At 34.3% G+C, this 14,379-nt stretch overlaps 1 protein-coding gene across 1 annotated transcript in view; it reads right to left on the reverse strand.

Moving 5' to 3' along the window:
- The window catches only part of LOC6032562 (protein tincar), a 283,715-nt gene that overhangs the window by 206,196 nt on the left and 63,140 nt on the right, over positions 1-14,379 (reverse strand). Inside the window, exon 3 of the mRNA XM_038261860.1 lies at positions 1,259-1,302. The gene's annotated coding sequence lies outside the window, so the exon portion shown is untranslated. The remainder of the gene's footprint in view (positions 1-1,258; positions 1,303-14,379) is intronic.

Raw genomic sequence — 14,379 nt, forward strand, 5'->3', positions numbered from 1 at the left:
ACAAACTTTACCTTCGAGCCCAGAATCTTAAAATAGCTCAAGGAAAAATATTCAGTCAGTAGAGCGAGGTTTTGAACAAAAGTCTCATATTCTGGGCATCCTACTGAACACATATTTTATGGTCGAGGTTTAACTTTTGTATCATTCAATCGGTTTCGAATGAGGTATATGTCGATTTTGTCGTTTCAGAATATTAATGAATGATTTTTCAAAAAAACCTGATAATTTGTGTTCTCACTTTCAAATGTTTTAAGTTAAAATTTAGCTTGCGCCTTTTCGAGATATTTGAGTTTAAATTTGCATCTTTTTTTACCTTAAAATGGCTGTAACTTTTAGACCCTGAAGTCCAAATTTACTTGTCAGAGAATAAAAATGCTCGTTTTTAAGAGCTCTTAAAGTGCTCTAAACAATACATTTCTCTAAAATTTAACCCTGAATTGCTCATTCAACAAACTGATTTTTGAAGTTTTGCTCAGATGCTTTCTCTAAATTTAAGCGTAGAAGGCGTAGATTAAAAGATAAAATTTTGATGTCTTCGACAAAGATGCTTGGATTGGCAAGCTCAATTTTCTATAAAACGAAAAAAATTCGAAAAATATTTTCTGAAAAGTTAGATTTTCAGAACGAAACCAAAAGTTGCCCTTTTTCATTCGCAACAACTCTTCTGAAGACACCAAAGCTCCAAAACGTGACCATTTTTCGGAAAATCCATTTCCCACTTAATTTTTCGTTCTGGACCACTGGGCAATGATCGGACACCAAATTTTGATATTTTTTGTGGTATAACGGTATTTTATCAAATTTCTTTGAAACTGTGGGCAAATTTTGAAAGGGTCGTTAATTTTGCGCCGAAACTTCTTGAAATATTTTTAAAGTTGATTTTTTAAATTATTGATATACCTGTCATTTTTTTTATTAAGGTCAGAGACCTGATTTTCAATATTGAAACAACTTAATTTACAAAACTTTTGGTAGAAACTTGTTGCCCAGTTCCTACTGAACTATTTATTAGTGGATTTCTGATAAAAAACACCTTTATCTGTGTAGATTAATGATGAACTAAAAAGTTAAGAGTGATTCGAATACTATTCATATGCATTAAAAAAACAAACAAAAATGAACAACTTCTAGCTTGGCAGTTCAACAAACCAACAATTTCTAATGTATTTCTTTAATAAAAAGACACCAGTCACAATTCAAACCTCATTCTCGCAGCATATTCATTTTCATAATCCCTTTAAAACTTCCCATTACTCACCTGTGCGATGATTAACTTCACCCAAGCCTTTTAACCGCAAAAACCTGCAAATAAAAAAAAGGAGAAAATATAAATCTCACCATTAATAGACTCATCACGCGGAAATTCACGTTTTGCTTCTCAGATTTTCCTCCCTCTCCCCCCTCCTTATCAGTGCTGCCAGCAAACCGCTCTAATCCCAGCCTCCAATGTTTCTTCATTATCAGCTCCATTAACGGCGCTGGCCCTTTCTGCCCATAAATCAGCCAATATCATAACTAAATGATGCCCCTCTCCCTGAGGTGGCAGAATTGCCTTCATTTGACACCTTGGTCGTCGTTCGGTGAAAATCTCTTCAAAGTCCCACGAGCGGTGGTTTCTCCCTTGTCCGTTTAGAGGGGGGGTGTGGCAAGATTGTCCTGAAGCGATGGACTGACAGGAATGAAAATTGTTGGTCCCTCTCCATAAAAATACCGTCATCAAGGAGAGATTCGTAAAGTTTAATGTTGTGCCGTTTGAGGAGAAGATCTTTTTGTTCTTCTTTTTTGAAATTGGGTCAAACTCAGAGAAAATTGTCAATCGGATGGCAACACTCCCAGACAGAGGATGTGAAATTCCAATTTTTCCACATGAATTGTTGCAGAAATAAACCTTCAAATTTACAATTTTATTTACTGTTAACAATCCAAACTGCTTAATCACGTAGATCCCATAAACGTCCACCCGGCAATAACCGTTCATCCCTCTCAGGTTCAGGTAATTATTATCGATCCCTCAGGTGCCACTTTGACACTTAAGGGCTGCTCCTTCAATCGATGTGGGAGGTGCGGGCCCATCATGCGGAAGAAAAACGTTGACTTTTATTACCTTGAGAAGACGAAAATAAAGCAACAACATGTATCGCTTTCGCCGTGCATCCTAGGAAGGATCGCTGCCTTTTTCGGGCTCAAGATGTTTCACAGGGTATATTGCGAACTTTGGAAAGAAGCCGTCAAAGTGATTAATACCAGCTCATTTAGCAGCCACACCGCACGTTTAAGGGACCGGCATTTCTGGGTAAACAAGATGGGATAATGAAATTTTCTCGGTTGTAACGGAGATGTTTACTTGAAATCCTGAGAGGATGGTGAAATTATTGGAAGTGATTTAATTAACTACATATTTATTTGATGATACTTAAACACATTTTTAAACCTTCATTTTTCAAACAAACGGTTGTGCATTATGCCTAGTATATTCAAGTTTGTTCTTTGTTTTTTTGTTCTTTGTTTTTTGTTCTTTGTTCTTTGTTCTTTGTTCTTTGTTCTTTGTTCTTTGTTTTTTGTTCTTTGTTCTTTGTTCTTTGTTCTTTGTTCTTTGTTCTTTGTTCTTTGTTCTTTGTTCTTTGTTCTTTGTTCTTTGTTCTTTGTTCTTTGTTCTTTGTTCTTTGTTCTTTGTTCTTTGTTCTTTGTTCTTTGTTCTTTGTTCTTTGTTCTTTGTTCTTTGTTCTTTGTTCTTTGTTCTTTGTTCTTTGTTCTTTGTTCTTTGTTCTTTGTTCTTTGTTCTTTGTTCTTTGTTCTTTGTTCTTTGTTCTTTGTTCTTTGTTCTTTGTTCTTTGTTCTTTGTTCTTTGTTCTTTGTTCTTTGTTCTTTGTTCTTTGTTCTTTGTTCTTTGTTCTTTGTTCTTTGTTCTTTGTTCTTTGTTCTTTGTTCTTTGTTCTTTGTTCTTTGTTCTTTGTTCTTTGTTCTTTGTTCTTTGTTCTTTGTTCTTTGTTCTTTGTTCTTTGTTCTTTGTTCTTTGTTCTTTGTTCTTTGTTCTTTGTTCTTTGTTCTTTGTTCTTTGTTCTTTGTTCTTTGTTCTTTGTTCTTTGTTCTTTGTTCTTTGTTCTTTGTTCTTTGTTCTTTGTTCTTTGTTCTTTGTTCTTTGTTCTTTGTTCTTTGTTCTTTGTTCTTTGTTCTTTGTTCTTTGTTCTTTGTTCTTTGTTCTTTGTTCTTTGTTCTTTGTTCTTTGTTCTTTGTTCTTTGTTCTTTGTTCTTTGTTCTTTGTTCTTTGTTCTTTGTTCTTTGTTCTTTGTTCTTTGTTCTTTGTTCTTTGTTCTTTGTTCTTTGTTCTTTGTTCTTTGTTCTTTGTTCTTTGTTCTTTGTTCTTTGTTCTTTGTTCTTTGTTCTTTGTTCTTTGTTCTTTGTTCTTTGTTCTTTGTTCTTTGTTCTTTGTTCTTTGTTCTTTGTTCTTTGTTCTTTGTTCTTTGTTCTTTGTTCTTTGTTCTTTGTTCTTTGTTCTTTGTTCTTTGTTCTTTGTTCTTTGTTCTTTGTTCTTTGTTCTTTGTTCTTTGTTCTTTGTTCTTTGTTCTTTGTTCTTTGTTCTTTGTTCTTTGTTCTTTGTTCTTTGTTCTTTGTTCTTTGTTCTTTGTTCTTTGTTCTTTGTTCTTTGTTCTTTGTTCTTTGTTCTTTGTTCTTTGTTCTTTGTTCTTTGTTCTTTGTTCTTTGTTCTTTGTTCTTTGTTCTTTGTTCTTTGTTCTTTGTTCTTTGTTCTTTGTTCTTTGTTCTTTGTTCTTTGTTCGAAAATTTGTAACTCGAGAAGGGATTTTCGAGCGATTTGAGGACTTTGGAAAAGCTTAAAAAACGAGAGATACAGATTTTCGGTTGTTTTTATAAAACTTTTTTATGGACTGCCCCCGAATGCGTATGAAAAAAAACTAACCTAATCCACCTATGTGGTTGATGCCTTCCTCACTTTATACCAACAATGGGTAATATTGGTTTGGACACATATTTCAGCTAAGTTTTTAAGTCCAGAAAAATAAGTACACAGATATAACTTAAGTTGTCATCGAGACAGGGTTGCCAGATTTTCAATTATGTGGACTCGTTGGAAAGGTCTCTTGATTGTCTAACCAACGATGGGTCGGATGATGGTTCCGGACATCGTTTACATACATTTAAGTAAGATCCGGCTTCAAAAAAGTACATAAATATCACTTAAGTGGTCATAACTCGAGACAGGGTTGCCAGATCTTCGATGTTGTGGACTTGTTGGAAAGGTATCTTGATTACCTAACCAACGATGGGTCTTATGATGGTTCCGGACATCGTTTACATACATTTAAGTGAGATCCGGCTTCAAAAAAGTACATAAATATCACTTAAGTGGTCATAACTCGAGACAGGGTTGCCAGATCTTCGATGTTGTGGACTCGTTGGAAAGGTATCTTGATTACCTAACCAAAGATGGGTCTGATGATGGTTCCGGACATCGTTTACATACATTTAAGTGAGATCCGGCTTCAAAAAAGTACATAAATATCACTTAAGTGGTCATAACTCGAGACAGGGTTGCCAGATCTTCGATGTTGTGGACTCGTTGAAAAGGTCTTTTGATTACCTAACCAACGATGGGTTGGATGATGGATCCGGACATCATTTACATGCATATAATTGAGATCCGGATATATGTGAAAACACATTTTTATACATAACTTTTGAACTACTTATCGAAACTTCAAACAATTCAATAGCGATGTATGGGACTCTAAACCAAGTCGAATGCAACTGGTTCGATCAAAATCGGTTCAGCCAGTGCTGAGAAAACTTGGCAAGATTTTTGAACACATACATACATACACACACACACACACAGACATTTGTTCAGTTTTCGATTCTGAGTCGATATGTTTATATGAAGGTGGGTCTTCGAGCTTTTAACAAAAAGTTCATTTTTAGAGCAGGATTATAGCCTTACCTCAGTGAGGAAGGCAATAATGACGCAAAACAGGTTATTTTGACATAAGGCATAAATGTTTTATACAAATAAAAACAAAAGAAAAATCAGTATTTTTTGCAAAAATACCTGAAAACTGCTCAGGTTTGACCTTGTTTCATGTTAGTATAACTTTATTAAATGTTGATTAGATTGAATTGCTTTTCATTTGTATGACCCAATGTCACCCCTGGTGACGGTACTCTATATGATTTGAAACATTTTCATAAAAAAATCAACTGTTTTACAATGAAGCTTTAGAAGCTCAATGGTAATGATTAAAATATTCCGTATTTTATCAAGTTTTGCAATGTTTCTAAAAAAGTTTAAAATTTTCTGTTTTATGTATTTTTCGTAGTTTTGATAAAGTTTCGTTGTATTTATGAATAAAACAAACTTTTTGAAACTTAAAATTTAGATGATTTTAAACATTTTCATAATATTAATGATTTCAAATGATGCAGATAAAATTCTTAAAAAAGTTAAAAAATTCTGTATTTTACTTAGTTTTGGTTAAATATTGAAGTGTATTGGAAGAAAAAAAAACACTTTCGCAAAAGAAATCAATAATATTACTGTGAAATAGATTTTTTTAACGTGGTTTTGGTAAAATTTTCTAGAATTTGGGATTAAAACACACTCAGAAGTATTTAAAATTAAGACCATTTGAAAAATTTTCATACAGGAACTCAATGAGTTTAGTATGAAGAAGCTGAAGTTCTAAAGAAAAGCATACAATTTTCTGTATTTGACGTAGCTTTGTGTAAAGTTTTATGGTATTTTGATAGTGGAATTGGGAAAAATATTATTGAAACAAGTTGTTGATATAGTTGAATATTTTCACGTAGAAAAAGTAGGTTTATTCCATAATAAATTTTCCAGTGCTTTGAAAATATTAAGAATTTCTTAAAAGTATGCAGTTTTGTGAAAAAATTGTAGTATTTAGGACGTAAACATGTAGTGCAATGTTTAGAAACATTTGTTTGGAACCCGTTTCAACTTTTCTCTCAATAAAATACATAAGTTATTGCGATAAATTTAAAGTTCTCGTCATAAAATGAGGGATTTATAACGTTTCTGTAGTTTTACGTAGTTTTGTGAAAGTTTACCGCCACCTTGGGCGGAGGAGTGTTAGGAAATCATTGAAAAATTGAGGACTCAATGGGTAACACTGAGAATGTTTTAAATGATTTTATATCTTTGCAAGACCACATCTCTACAACCGAAGTCGGATCAAAAATGTCTGAAAATCTTCAAAAGAAAATTTGAACAGAACGAGGAAGGCCTTTTTTGCAAATTTTGAGAAAAAAGACATATTTTACAAAAAAAAAAACTTAACTTTTAGCTAAAACTCTAACTTTATCATAATTTCATAAATACACTTTTCAGTTCCAAATTAAATTTTCCATCTTAAATTTATTTTGGAATTTTTCAATTTTTCAAGCATTTTTTTTCGAAGACAGATAAAACAGACAGAAGACAGACAAAGACTCTAATTTGTCTGAAGACTTTTATTGGAAAATCAATGATGCAAAATGGCTTGTTTGAACAATAGGAATCAAATCGACAGAAAAAATTTAATGTCGATTTGCGAAAACGTAGAGAAATTAGGCATTTCAAAATTAGACAATACAATGTTTGAGTCTTTTCGTAAATAAAATATTTCAGTTGTCCTAAAAGTCCTTTTTCACTCCCTATCAAAATGGATATCAGGCTAGTGGCGTCTAATACTTCTTTCAAGCATTTTCAACTTGAAATGTCGAGTATAACGACGATGACGGTGCTGGTTGTCTTCTGGAGTTTCTTTGTTCCCAGCGTGAATTTCCTCTCGGAGTGCAAGTTGAAGGACCTTTCTCTGAAATTGATTATTTCTGCTGATTTTGTTACTAAGTTTAAAAATGCCTTATTATTTAAAAAAAATGTTTTGGATTGCATTGAGATGTTTTACTTAAATTTCGAAAAAAATCCTTGTAGAAAAAATAATCGTTCTGCAGAAACCATAAAAATGACAAGAACAACTCCGTTATTAGCGTTTGAAGTTTTTTTTGGCAACACGTGCGCGCACGTTTCTCCCGCTGGGTAATCCCCGGGAGTCAAGTCAGCGTAAGCTTCTGTCAGGAATACAAATATCGGGATCAGCGAATTTCGAGGGGGTTCGAGAGAGTGTATGCTTGAATTTCAGGTTGATACCACGGTTGCATACACTCTTCCTCGCAGAAGAAGAAATGAAATGAATTTCCACGAGATAATGCGTCATAAAAGCATATTTTACGAGCACTGGAGAGAGGGGAGAGCCGCCGTCAAAATGGGTGAAGTACCATTTTACGACCTGGAAAATTACACTTTTCGTTGAGAAGCTTCACCAGAAGAAAGGGGAGCAGGGCATGTGTTTTGCACTCACGTAACATGCTAATCCTAAGCCCAGACAGTCTCAAGTTTGAGGGTTTTGCGGATGTGGTTCGTTGGAGTGTTATTGTTTTTTTGTTGGTGGTTGGGAGGTCGTTTTTATGAGGTTATGATAAATTACTTTCTTCCTTGGGATGGAGAACAATGACTAATTGGTAATTGGGTTTTTGAAATATGGAAGGATGAAAAATGTTTTCAAATATTCAAATGTTTAATAAAAGATGTTTTAACTAACAGACATTTATTCTAACTTAACAGTCAATACTTAACACATAGGAAATAATGAATAGGCTTTAATCTCAAAATGATTTAATTTTTGAATTATTGCTAAAATTACCAAACCTCTCCTACAAAAAAAACTTTCAGAAAGTCACTCGCACCTCCCATTGAACTGCACCAAGAAGGAACGGTTGCAACACTAATGACGGATTGTCCTTTCCCCGGAAAACCCCCTCCGGCGATAAGTGACACGCAGCTGATCGCTTGGTACCAAACCAGAAGCCATCATTATACAATGCTTTACGCACTTTTTTGTGTTCAGGAAATTACTGCCACCGGGAGGTTGACCCCCGGAAAAAAGAGGCCAAAATGTGTCGATTTTCTGCTCACAGATTAATTTGAGAAGGGGAAACATCCCTATTATTGACACTTTTGATGGGGGTTTCCAAAGCATGCTGCGTTTGACATTTGACTGTTTTATGAGTTTTGTTCTTTTTTTTACTTTTGACACGTGATAATTCCCCAATTTCTCATGGTAAGTAACGTTCGGTGGAAGCAACCACTGCGGAAGTCACACCAATAAACATACGAAAAAAAATAAATTATTCATCACCACTTTGGTACTTTGGTAAAACGGAAGAAAATGTAGAGAAAGTGTATGAAGAGGGAGAGTATACTGTCAAGCACCGGCAAGTGCCGAGTGAGCCTTAAAACATTCGTGCGAACATTTTCGGTGACGCAGCTGGGAATGCTCCGGGCACAGCGTCGTCGTCGCCGTAGTGATCGGTTGTCACAAGAGATGAAAGATTTGTTTCTGAAATGTTCAAGGATCTGACACGCATTCAGTTTCCTGTAGTCACCACCAGAGGCGCTGTCAATATTGTTTACATGTGGTTTTTGAAAAGGTCGGATCAAATATAAACATAATTATTTTTCCAAAATATTTTATTATAAATTTTCACTATCTTTTGCTTTTACATTTGAGATAATTAGAAGTACTACGTAATTTTTTCCACATTTAACATTTATTAGAATATAAGATCAGAATATTACAAAGTTCTACTTGACTATACAATCAATACTAAAAAAGTAAATAGATTTAATTTCTTTGAAGCAAAATAAATCACATTTGATTTTTCCTTGGTTTGAGCATTTAGAATACTTATTAAAATTCAGTCTTAAATGAAATCCTGTTTTCCTAGTTTAAATCCGAAATCAAATATAAATCTCGGTTTAGTTTTCAACAAGACGTATTCGACCTATTTACGAAAAACCATTTTTTTAAAGATTGTTCAACTACACGTCTTGTAAGTGCCCCAAACTAGAAATAAATGAAATTTTAGTACAATTTGGAAAAAAAACGAATATTAATGTGTATTTTGAAAACTCATCCCGAGTCTTTATCTTTTTGAAACAAAAATTATGACCGATGCGCAGCATACGACTTTTTCAAACGCCACGCGCCAATAACTCGCTCGCATTGTATTAGAATGACAGTCGTGACGTAGCCGTGGAAACACTTTTCCCAAGTAACATTCTAGGTTTTATCGTAGCCGTCACAACCACTATGAAACCTATCAGCCAAAACCAACATTTCAACCACCACGTCGTAACAGCCTCCCCAGATCAACGATAAACCCCTCCCCAAAAGGACCTCCGCAAAAGGTTGTCACGGCCTTTTTAAAAACAAAAAAAAAACAAATTCCTCAAACCCTAATGAAACCTTTGTTAAAACCTAGTCAGGAGTTGTGGAAAAATGGCATTTCATACGAGCATGAGCATGAGCACGAGCATGAGAGTTCACCCATTGATGCCCCTTCGTTGCTTAACAGAACCGTAATATCCTTTCAGCACTACTGATCAAAGGCTTCGACGATCTAGTGGTGAGTCCCTTATCAACAGCATGTATGAATGCGCTGAAAAGATAAAACACCATGATTGCTAAAGCTAGATCAGTAGCGAATAGGTAACAGTCATTGGCCACCAACAGCGCCAGCCATTTCAGTTTGTAGACCTCGATTTTAAGGGACGGGAATGTTAGTTAGCGCAGATTGCTACTAGGGCAGCTGGTTTACTCTGTGCTTATACTCCACGAGCGCCAGGACCTGAAAATTTGCTAGTTGGATAGGTTAGAAGGAAGATGCACGCAGAAAAAAGTTTTGTAGAATCAGCCTGTACGAGGTTTGAATCAACAAAATTTTTGTTGAATATAATCAACGCCGATTTTGCGTTGAAACAAACCTTGATTTTCTCGATTCCACAAAAGTCTTTTGTTGTTTTGAAAAAGCTGCTTTGACGTTTAGCGTTGATTCAACAAAAACTATGATTTTCAAATCAACAAAACGTTTTGTTGATTCAAATATGCCTCATTTTTCTGCGTGTGATGATGCGAATTAAAGAATGAAGGATTAAACAGTGAAATTTATAACTCGAGATGAAAACACGTAAAGTTTCAAATGCTTGATGTTAGTGAGCTACTGATTTTACGAGTTACGATGATTATCGAGCTGAAATGGTATGATAGGGTTTGGTTGCTGTTGCACACCGACGACGGACGCGAAAAATCTAGCGACCCGACGAAAAGGCATCGCAAATCGGACTCTGTGGAAAAATGGCATTTCATACGTCTCCAAAAGTCTTATGCCAAACAGGTTTAATTCTGGCAAAAAATAAGCAGTGTAGGAATTCGAGCGAGAAGAAGGAAAGCAATTCTCGTTCGCGAACAAGGGAGAGAATTTTTTAGTACTTTTCTCTTCTCGCTCGCGCTCGCATTTTCGTTCGCGTTCTCGCTCTCGCCGCGAGCGCCTCCTGCCAGCCGTTCGTCTCAAGCTAGCAATTTGTTTATCAGGCTTATGATTGCGAACCAGGCAATGGTATAGGGATGTAACTTCAATCGCTGGGTTATTTTTTGATCGTTTCTAACACGTTCAACTTCTCGCGAACGGGCAATTCTGGCTCGCGAGAAAGCCCGTTCGCGAGCGGAGGAGGGCAATCGGTGAGTTTCTCTCGGCAGCTCAAGACAACTCGAGAGAGAGAGGATTTTTTCTCGCGAGAGCGCGAGAATACCAACACTGAAAATAAGTATTAGTCCTGTCCAATATTAAATGGAGATGGTTTGCAAAAATGACGATCAGTGCTTGCAAAATTTCGACTTTGTTTGTGATAGCTGACAGAACATCCAATCGTCTTCACCATGACAACCTGATTTTTAAATTCTACTTTCGTTCGTTTCACACACAAAGGAATGAGTGCTACGCAAAGTCACTCACACAATCATTGACTTCCCTCCAGGAAAAAAATCGCTTAGAGAGCGGTCGTTTGACATTCTATCGAGATTCCGAACATCTCTCCAGTGATAGCAATCATATGACTTTTGTGACCACGCAGCATACACTAGGAAGAGAGAGACAAAAACGAGAGAAAGAGAAAGAGCACGTTGTCTCGTTCGGCCGGCTGTTTGAGTGGTGCTCATTTTTCGTTCGTTTCGTCTTCGTGTTTACGTTCACCGATCGTCGCCAAGCAATGACGATCATGATAGGCGTTGTGTGTCAGCGATCAAACATCGTTTTGAAAAATTATCGCTGACAGAAAGGGGTGTACCCCATTTGGCATAATGGACATTTGGCATAACGGGTTTTCAAGATGGACGTTTGGCATAATGGACGTTTGGCATAATTGGTCCAAGACATCAGGGACGTTTGGCATAATGGACATTTGGCATAATGGACGTTTGGCATAATTCGTTCAAAACTCATCAAGGACGTTTGGCATAATTGACGTTTGGCATAATTTTTGCTAACTTTTTTTTGTTCAATTAGTATTTATTTTTTGTAAGGAATAATAATTTATAGGTTTTTTTCCTTTTTTCTAAGCAGATAACTTTACTTTAAAAATGATTTTTGTTTTCAAGAAATCTATTATCTTTGTCATTTTCTCCCAATAAATGTATTTTTTTCCTTTTTTTTCTTAATAAAGCTTGAAAATGCATTTTTTCATAAATATAAAAAGCATTTTTTTCATAAATATATAATATTGAGATTTGTCTTCTATTGAAATATTTTGCAGCTAATTTGTTGTATTCAATTATTCCTTCTTTTATTTTAAATTCAAGTTAACAAAGTGATGTAAGTTTTGCCAGTCTTTGAAATTTAGCAATAAAGATTTTATACTGTTTACCCTTTTCCCTCCTTTTTCAAATTCAACCTAAAGAATGTAAGTACATTTTGCTCTTCTTAAACGAAATGCATTTAAATTTTTTAAAACAATTTGCTCTTCTTTTATTTTAAAGCTAAAATAAGTGAAATCTCTCAAAAAATGTGCAGTTTGTTTTTTTTTCAAAATTTTGCAATTATTGTTTGTATGCATTTTTTTCTTCTTTAATATTCATCCTTAATAAGGGATGTACATTTTTTCTTTCTTTAAATATTTGACAAATGAGTTATGAAATTTTCCCTTCTTTTATTTTAAATTCAACTTTTAGATCTCTAAAAACAATAATTTTCGAATATTTGACAATTAACTTCGATTATGAATTTTTTTTATAAAATTTATATTTATTTATAAAAAATTCAACTTATGGAAGGAAAAGTAAATTTAAAGATTCACATTTTGACACTCTTTAAATGTTTGACTATCGCAATATTTTTATGTTTTTCACATACCTCTCTTAAAAATAACATTTAATCAGCATTTTTTTTGGGCAGTTGTCCCTTCTTTAAGATTAGTATTGAATAAATAAAAGAAGAAGAAAATTCCATGAACAACTTTATTGCAAAAATTAAACCAACAGAGAAAAAATGTGCAGAAATTATATAAATAATTAAAGACAACATCTATAAGAGAATTTCCCTTCTTCAAGTTAAATATAAAAAATGATGAGAAAATTGAATAAAAAAAACTTAATTGCAAAATATTTAAAGAAAAGCAACATCGACATCCATTCACCCAAAATACAGGATCGAGAGTATAATTCCATCAAAATTTATAGAGAGCTCAATGCAAACTCGATAGAATAATGGTACCAACTCACACCTGCAAAACAATTAATTTAATTAATTAATTGAAACAGTAAATCTGCAACAAGAGTCATACATCGAAATCTGACTACTCTTGTGTCACCAAGCTGCTGTGGCCAAGGCAGTTTAGTCATTGAGTTAGTTTATTAAAGGTCTCTGGTTCAGTTCCCGTAGAGAGCACTTTTTGTTTTGAAGGATGAACTTTTTCTTGAAAATGGACTCGAGGGCATAATTCTCTCGGTCATCTAGAACTGTGTTCTCTGTGTCTGTAATCTTTCCGCTAGTCTCGTGTCGGATGAGTGCTGCCCAGTTATGGGGTTTCTTTAGATTAAATTTGAAAAAAAGAAGGGAAAATGTGAATTTAGATTTCCTTCTTCAAGTAAAATTTTGATCAAAAGAAGGCAAAATTGCATTGTCGAAGATTTGAAGAGGTTTTTCTCATCATGAATTTCATATAAAAGAAGGGAAAATTTCATTTAAAAAATTGCTGCTAATTATATTGAAAGGGGAAAAATCTTAAGCTAACAAGATATATTTTCTTCTTTATACTAATTATTTAATAAAAATATCAAAATTTCATTGAAAAGATTTATTGTGAATTATTCAAAAAGGAAAGAATTTACTATTGGGAAAAAAATATAGAGATACCTAATTTTTTATAGAAAAAAATGATAATCTCTTAAAGTAATATAAAAAAGGTAAAAAATATATATTTTCGTTCGTGAAAATGACAAATACTTAACAAAAAAAAAACAAGCTAATAATAATTATGCCAAACGTCCATTATGCCAAACGTCCTTGATGGTTTTTGAACGAATTATGCCAAACGTCCATTATGCCAAATGTCCATTATGCCAAACGTCCCTGATGTCTTGGACCAATTATGCCAAACGTCCATTATGCCAAACGTCCATCTTGAAAACCCGTTATGCCAAATGTCCATTATGCCAAATGGGGTACACCCGACAGAAAGTACTATTGAATATCGAGCAGTCCCATTCAGTGACGATCATGGTATAAATTATATTGAAGCTAATTAAATAATGTGAGACTTTATTTCTCGCATAAGGTGGCACAATTCCAGCTGCGGTTAAAATGTTATCGGTGAATGTGAGGGAGACAGAGCTTCAAAAAATTACTTGCTTCATTAAAAATAATGCTTTTGTTTTTAAAGTATCTTATGAAAAAATAAATATATTATTGCAGTCTATTGAAAAAAAATATCAAATTATTTTTGTACTTCTATAGCTATGTCTCAAATTTAGCATAAATGTGTGTTTACATCCAAGGCAATGCTGTAGCGCGAATAATTTGATTTGAATTTTTTTTGTGTGTTTTTCATCAAATTTAATGACATTTATTGCTATTTTCTATTTTTTCTGCCAAGATGGCAGTCAATCACATTTTATCAGGCCACACATTTAGCGCCATATTTATGCACTGCTATTTGGCAGCGATAAATGCTTTTTTTGGAGCTTATGGTTTTAAGTAAGCATTACGCATACCTAATGACACTTGACAGCTCAAACAGTTTAGAAGAAGCATGCGATAAAATTGTTTGGCATGGCATTGCCATCGGGTTTTCAAGATTCTCTTAATTTTTTTCATACCCAAGTAACATTTTTTTCCAGGAGTTCTACAAGAGCTCTTCAAGATAGCTACAGCATAGCAGTTTGGACCGCGGTAGGATAAAATTCTCTTCAAAACTTCTTCAGGAGTTTGGAAGAGTACTTGAAGAGAGTTTTATCCTACCGCGGTCCAAACTGC

The sequence above is a fragment of the Culex quinquefasciatus genome, chromosome 3 (genome assembly GCF_015732765.1).
Source record: "Culex quinquefasciatus strain JHB chromosome 3, VPISU_Cqui_1.0_pri_paternal, whole genome shotgun sequence".
NCBI classification, from domain to species: Eukaryota; Metazoa; Arthropoda; class Insecta; order Diptera; family Culicidae; genus Culex; species Culex quinquefasciatus.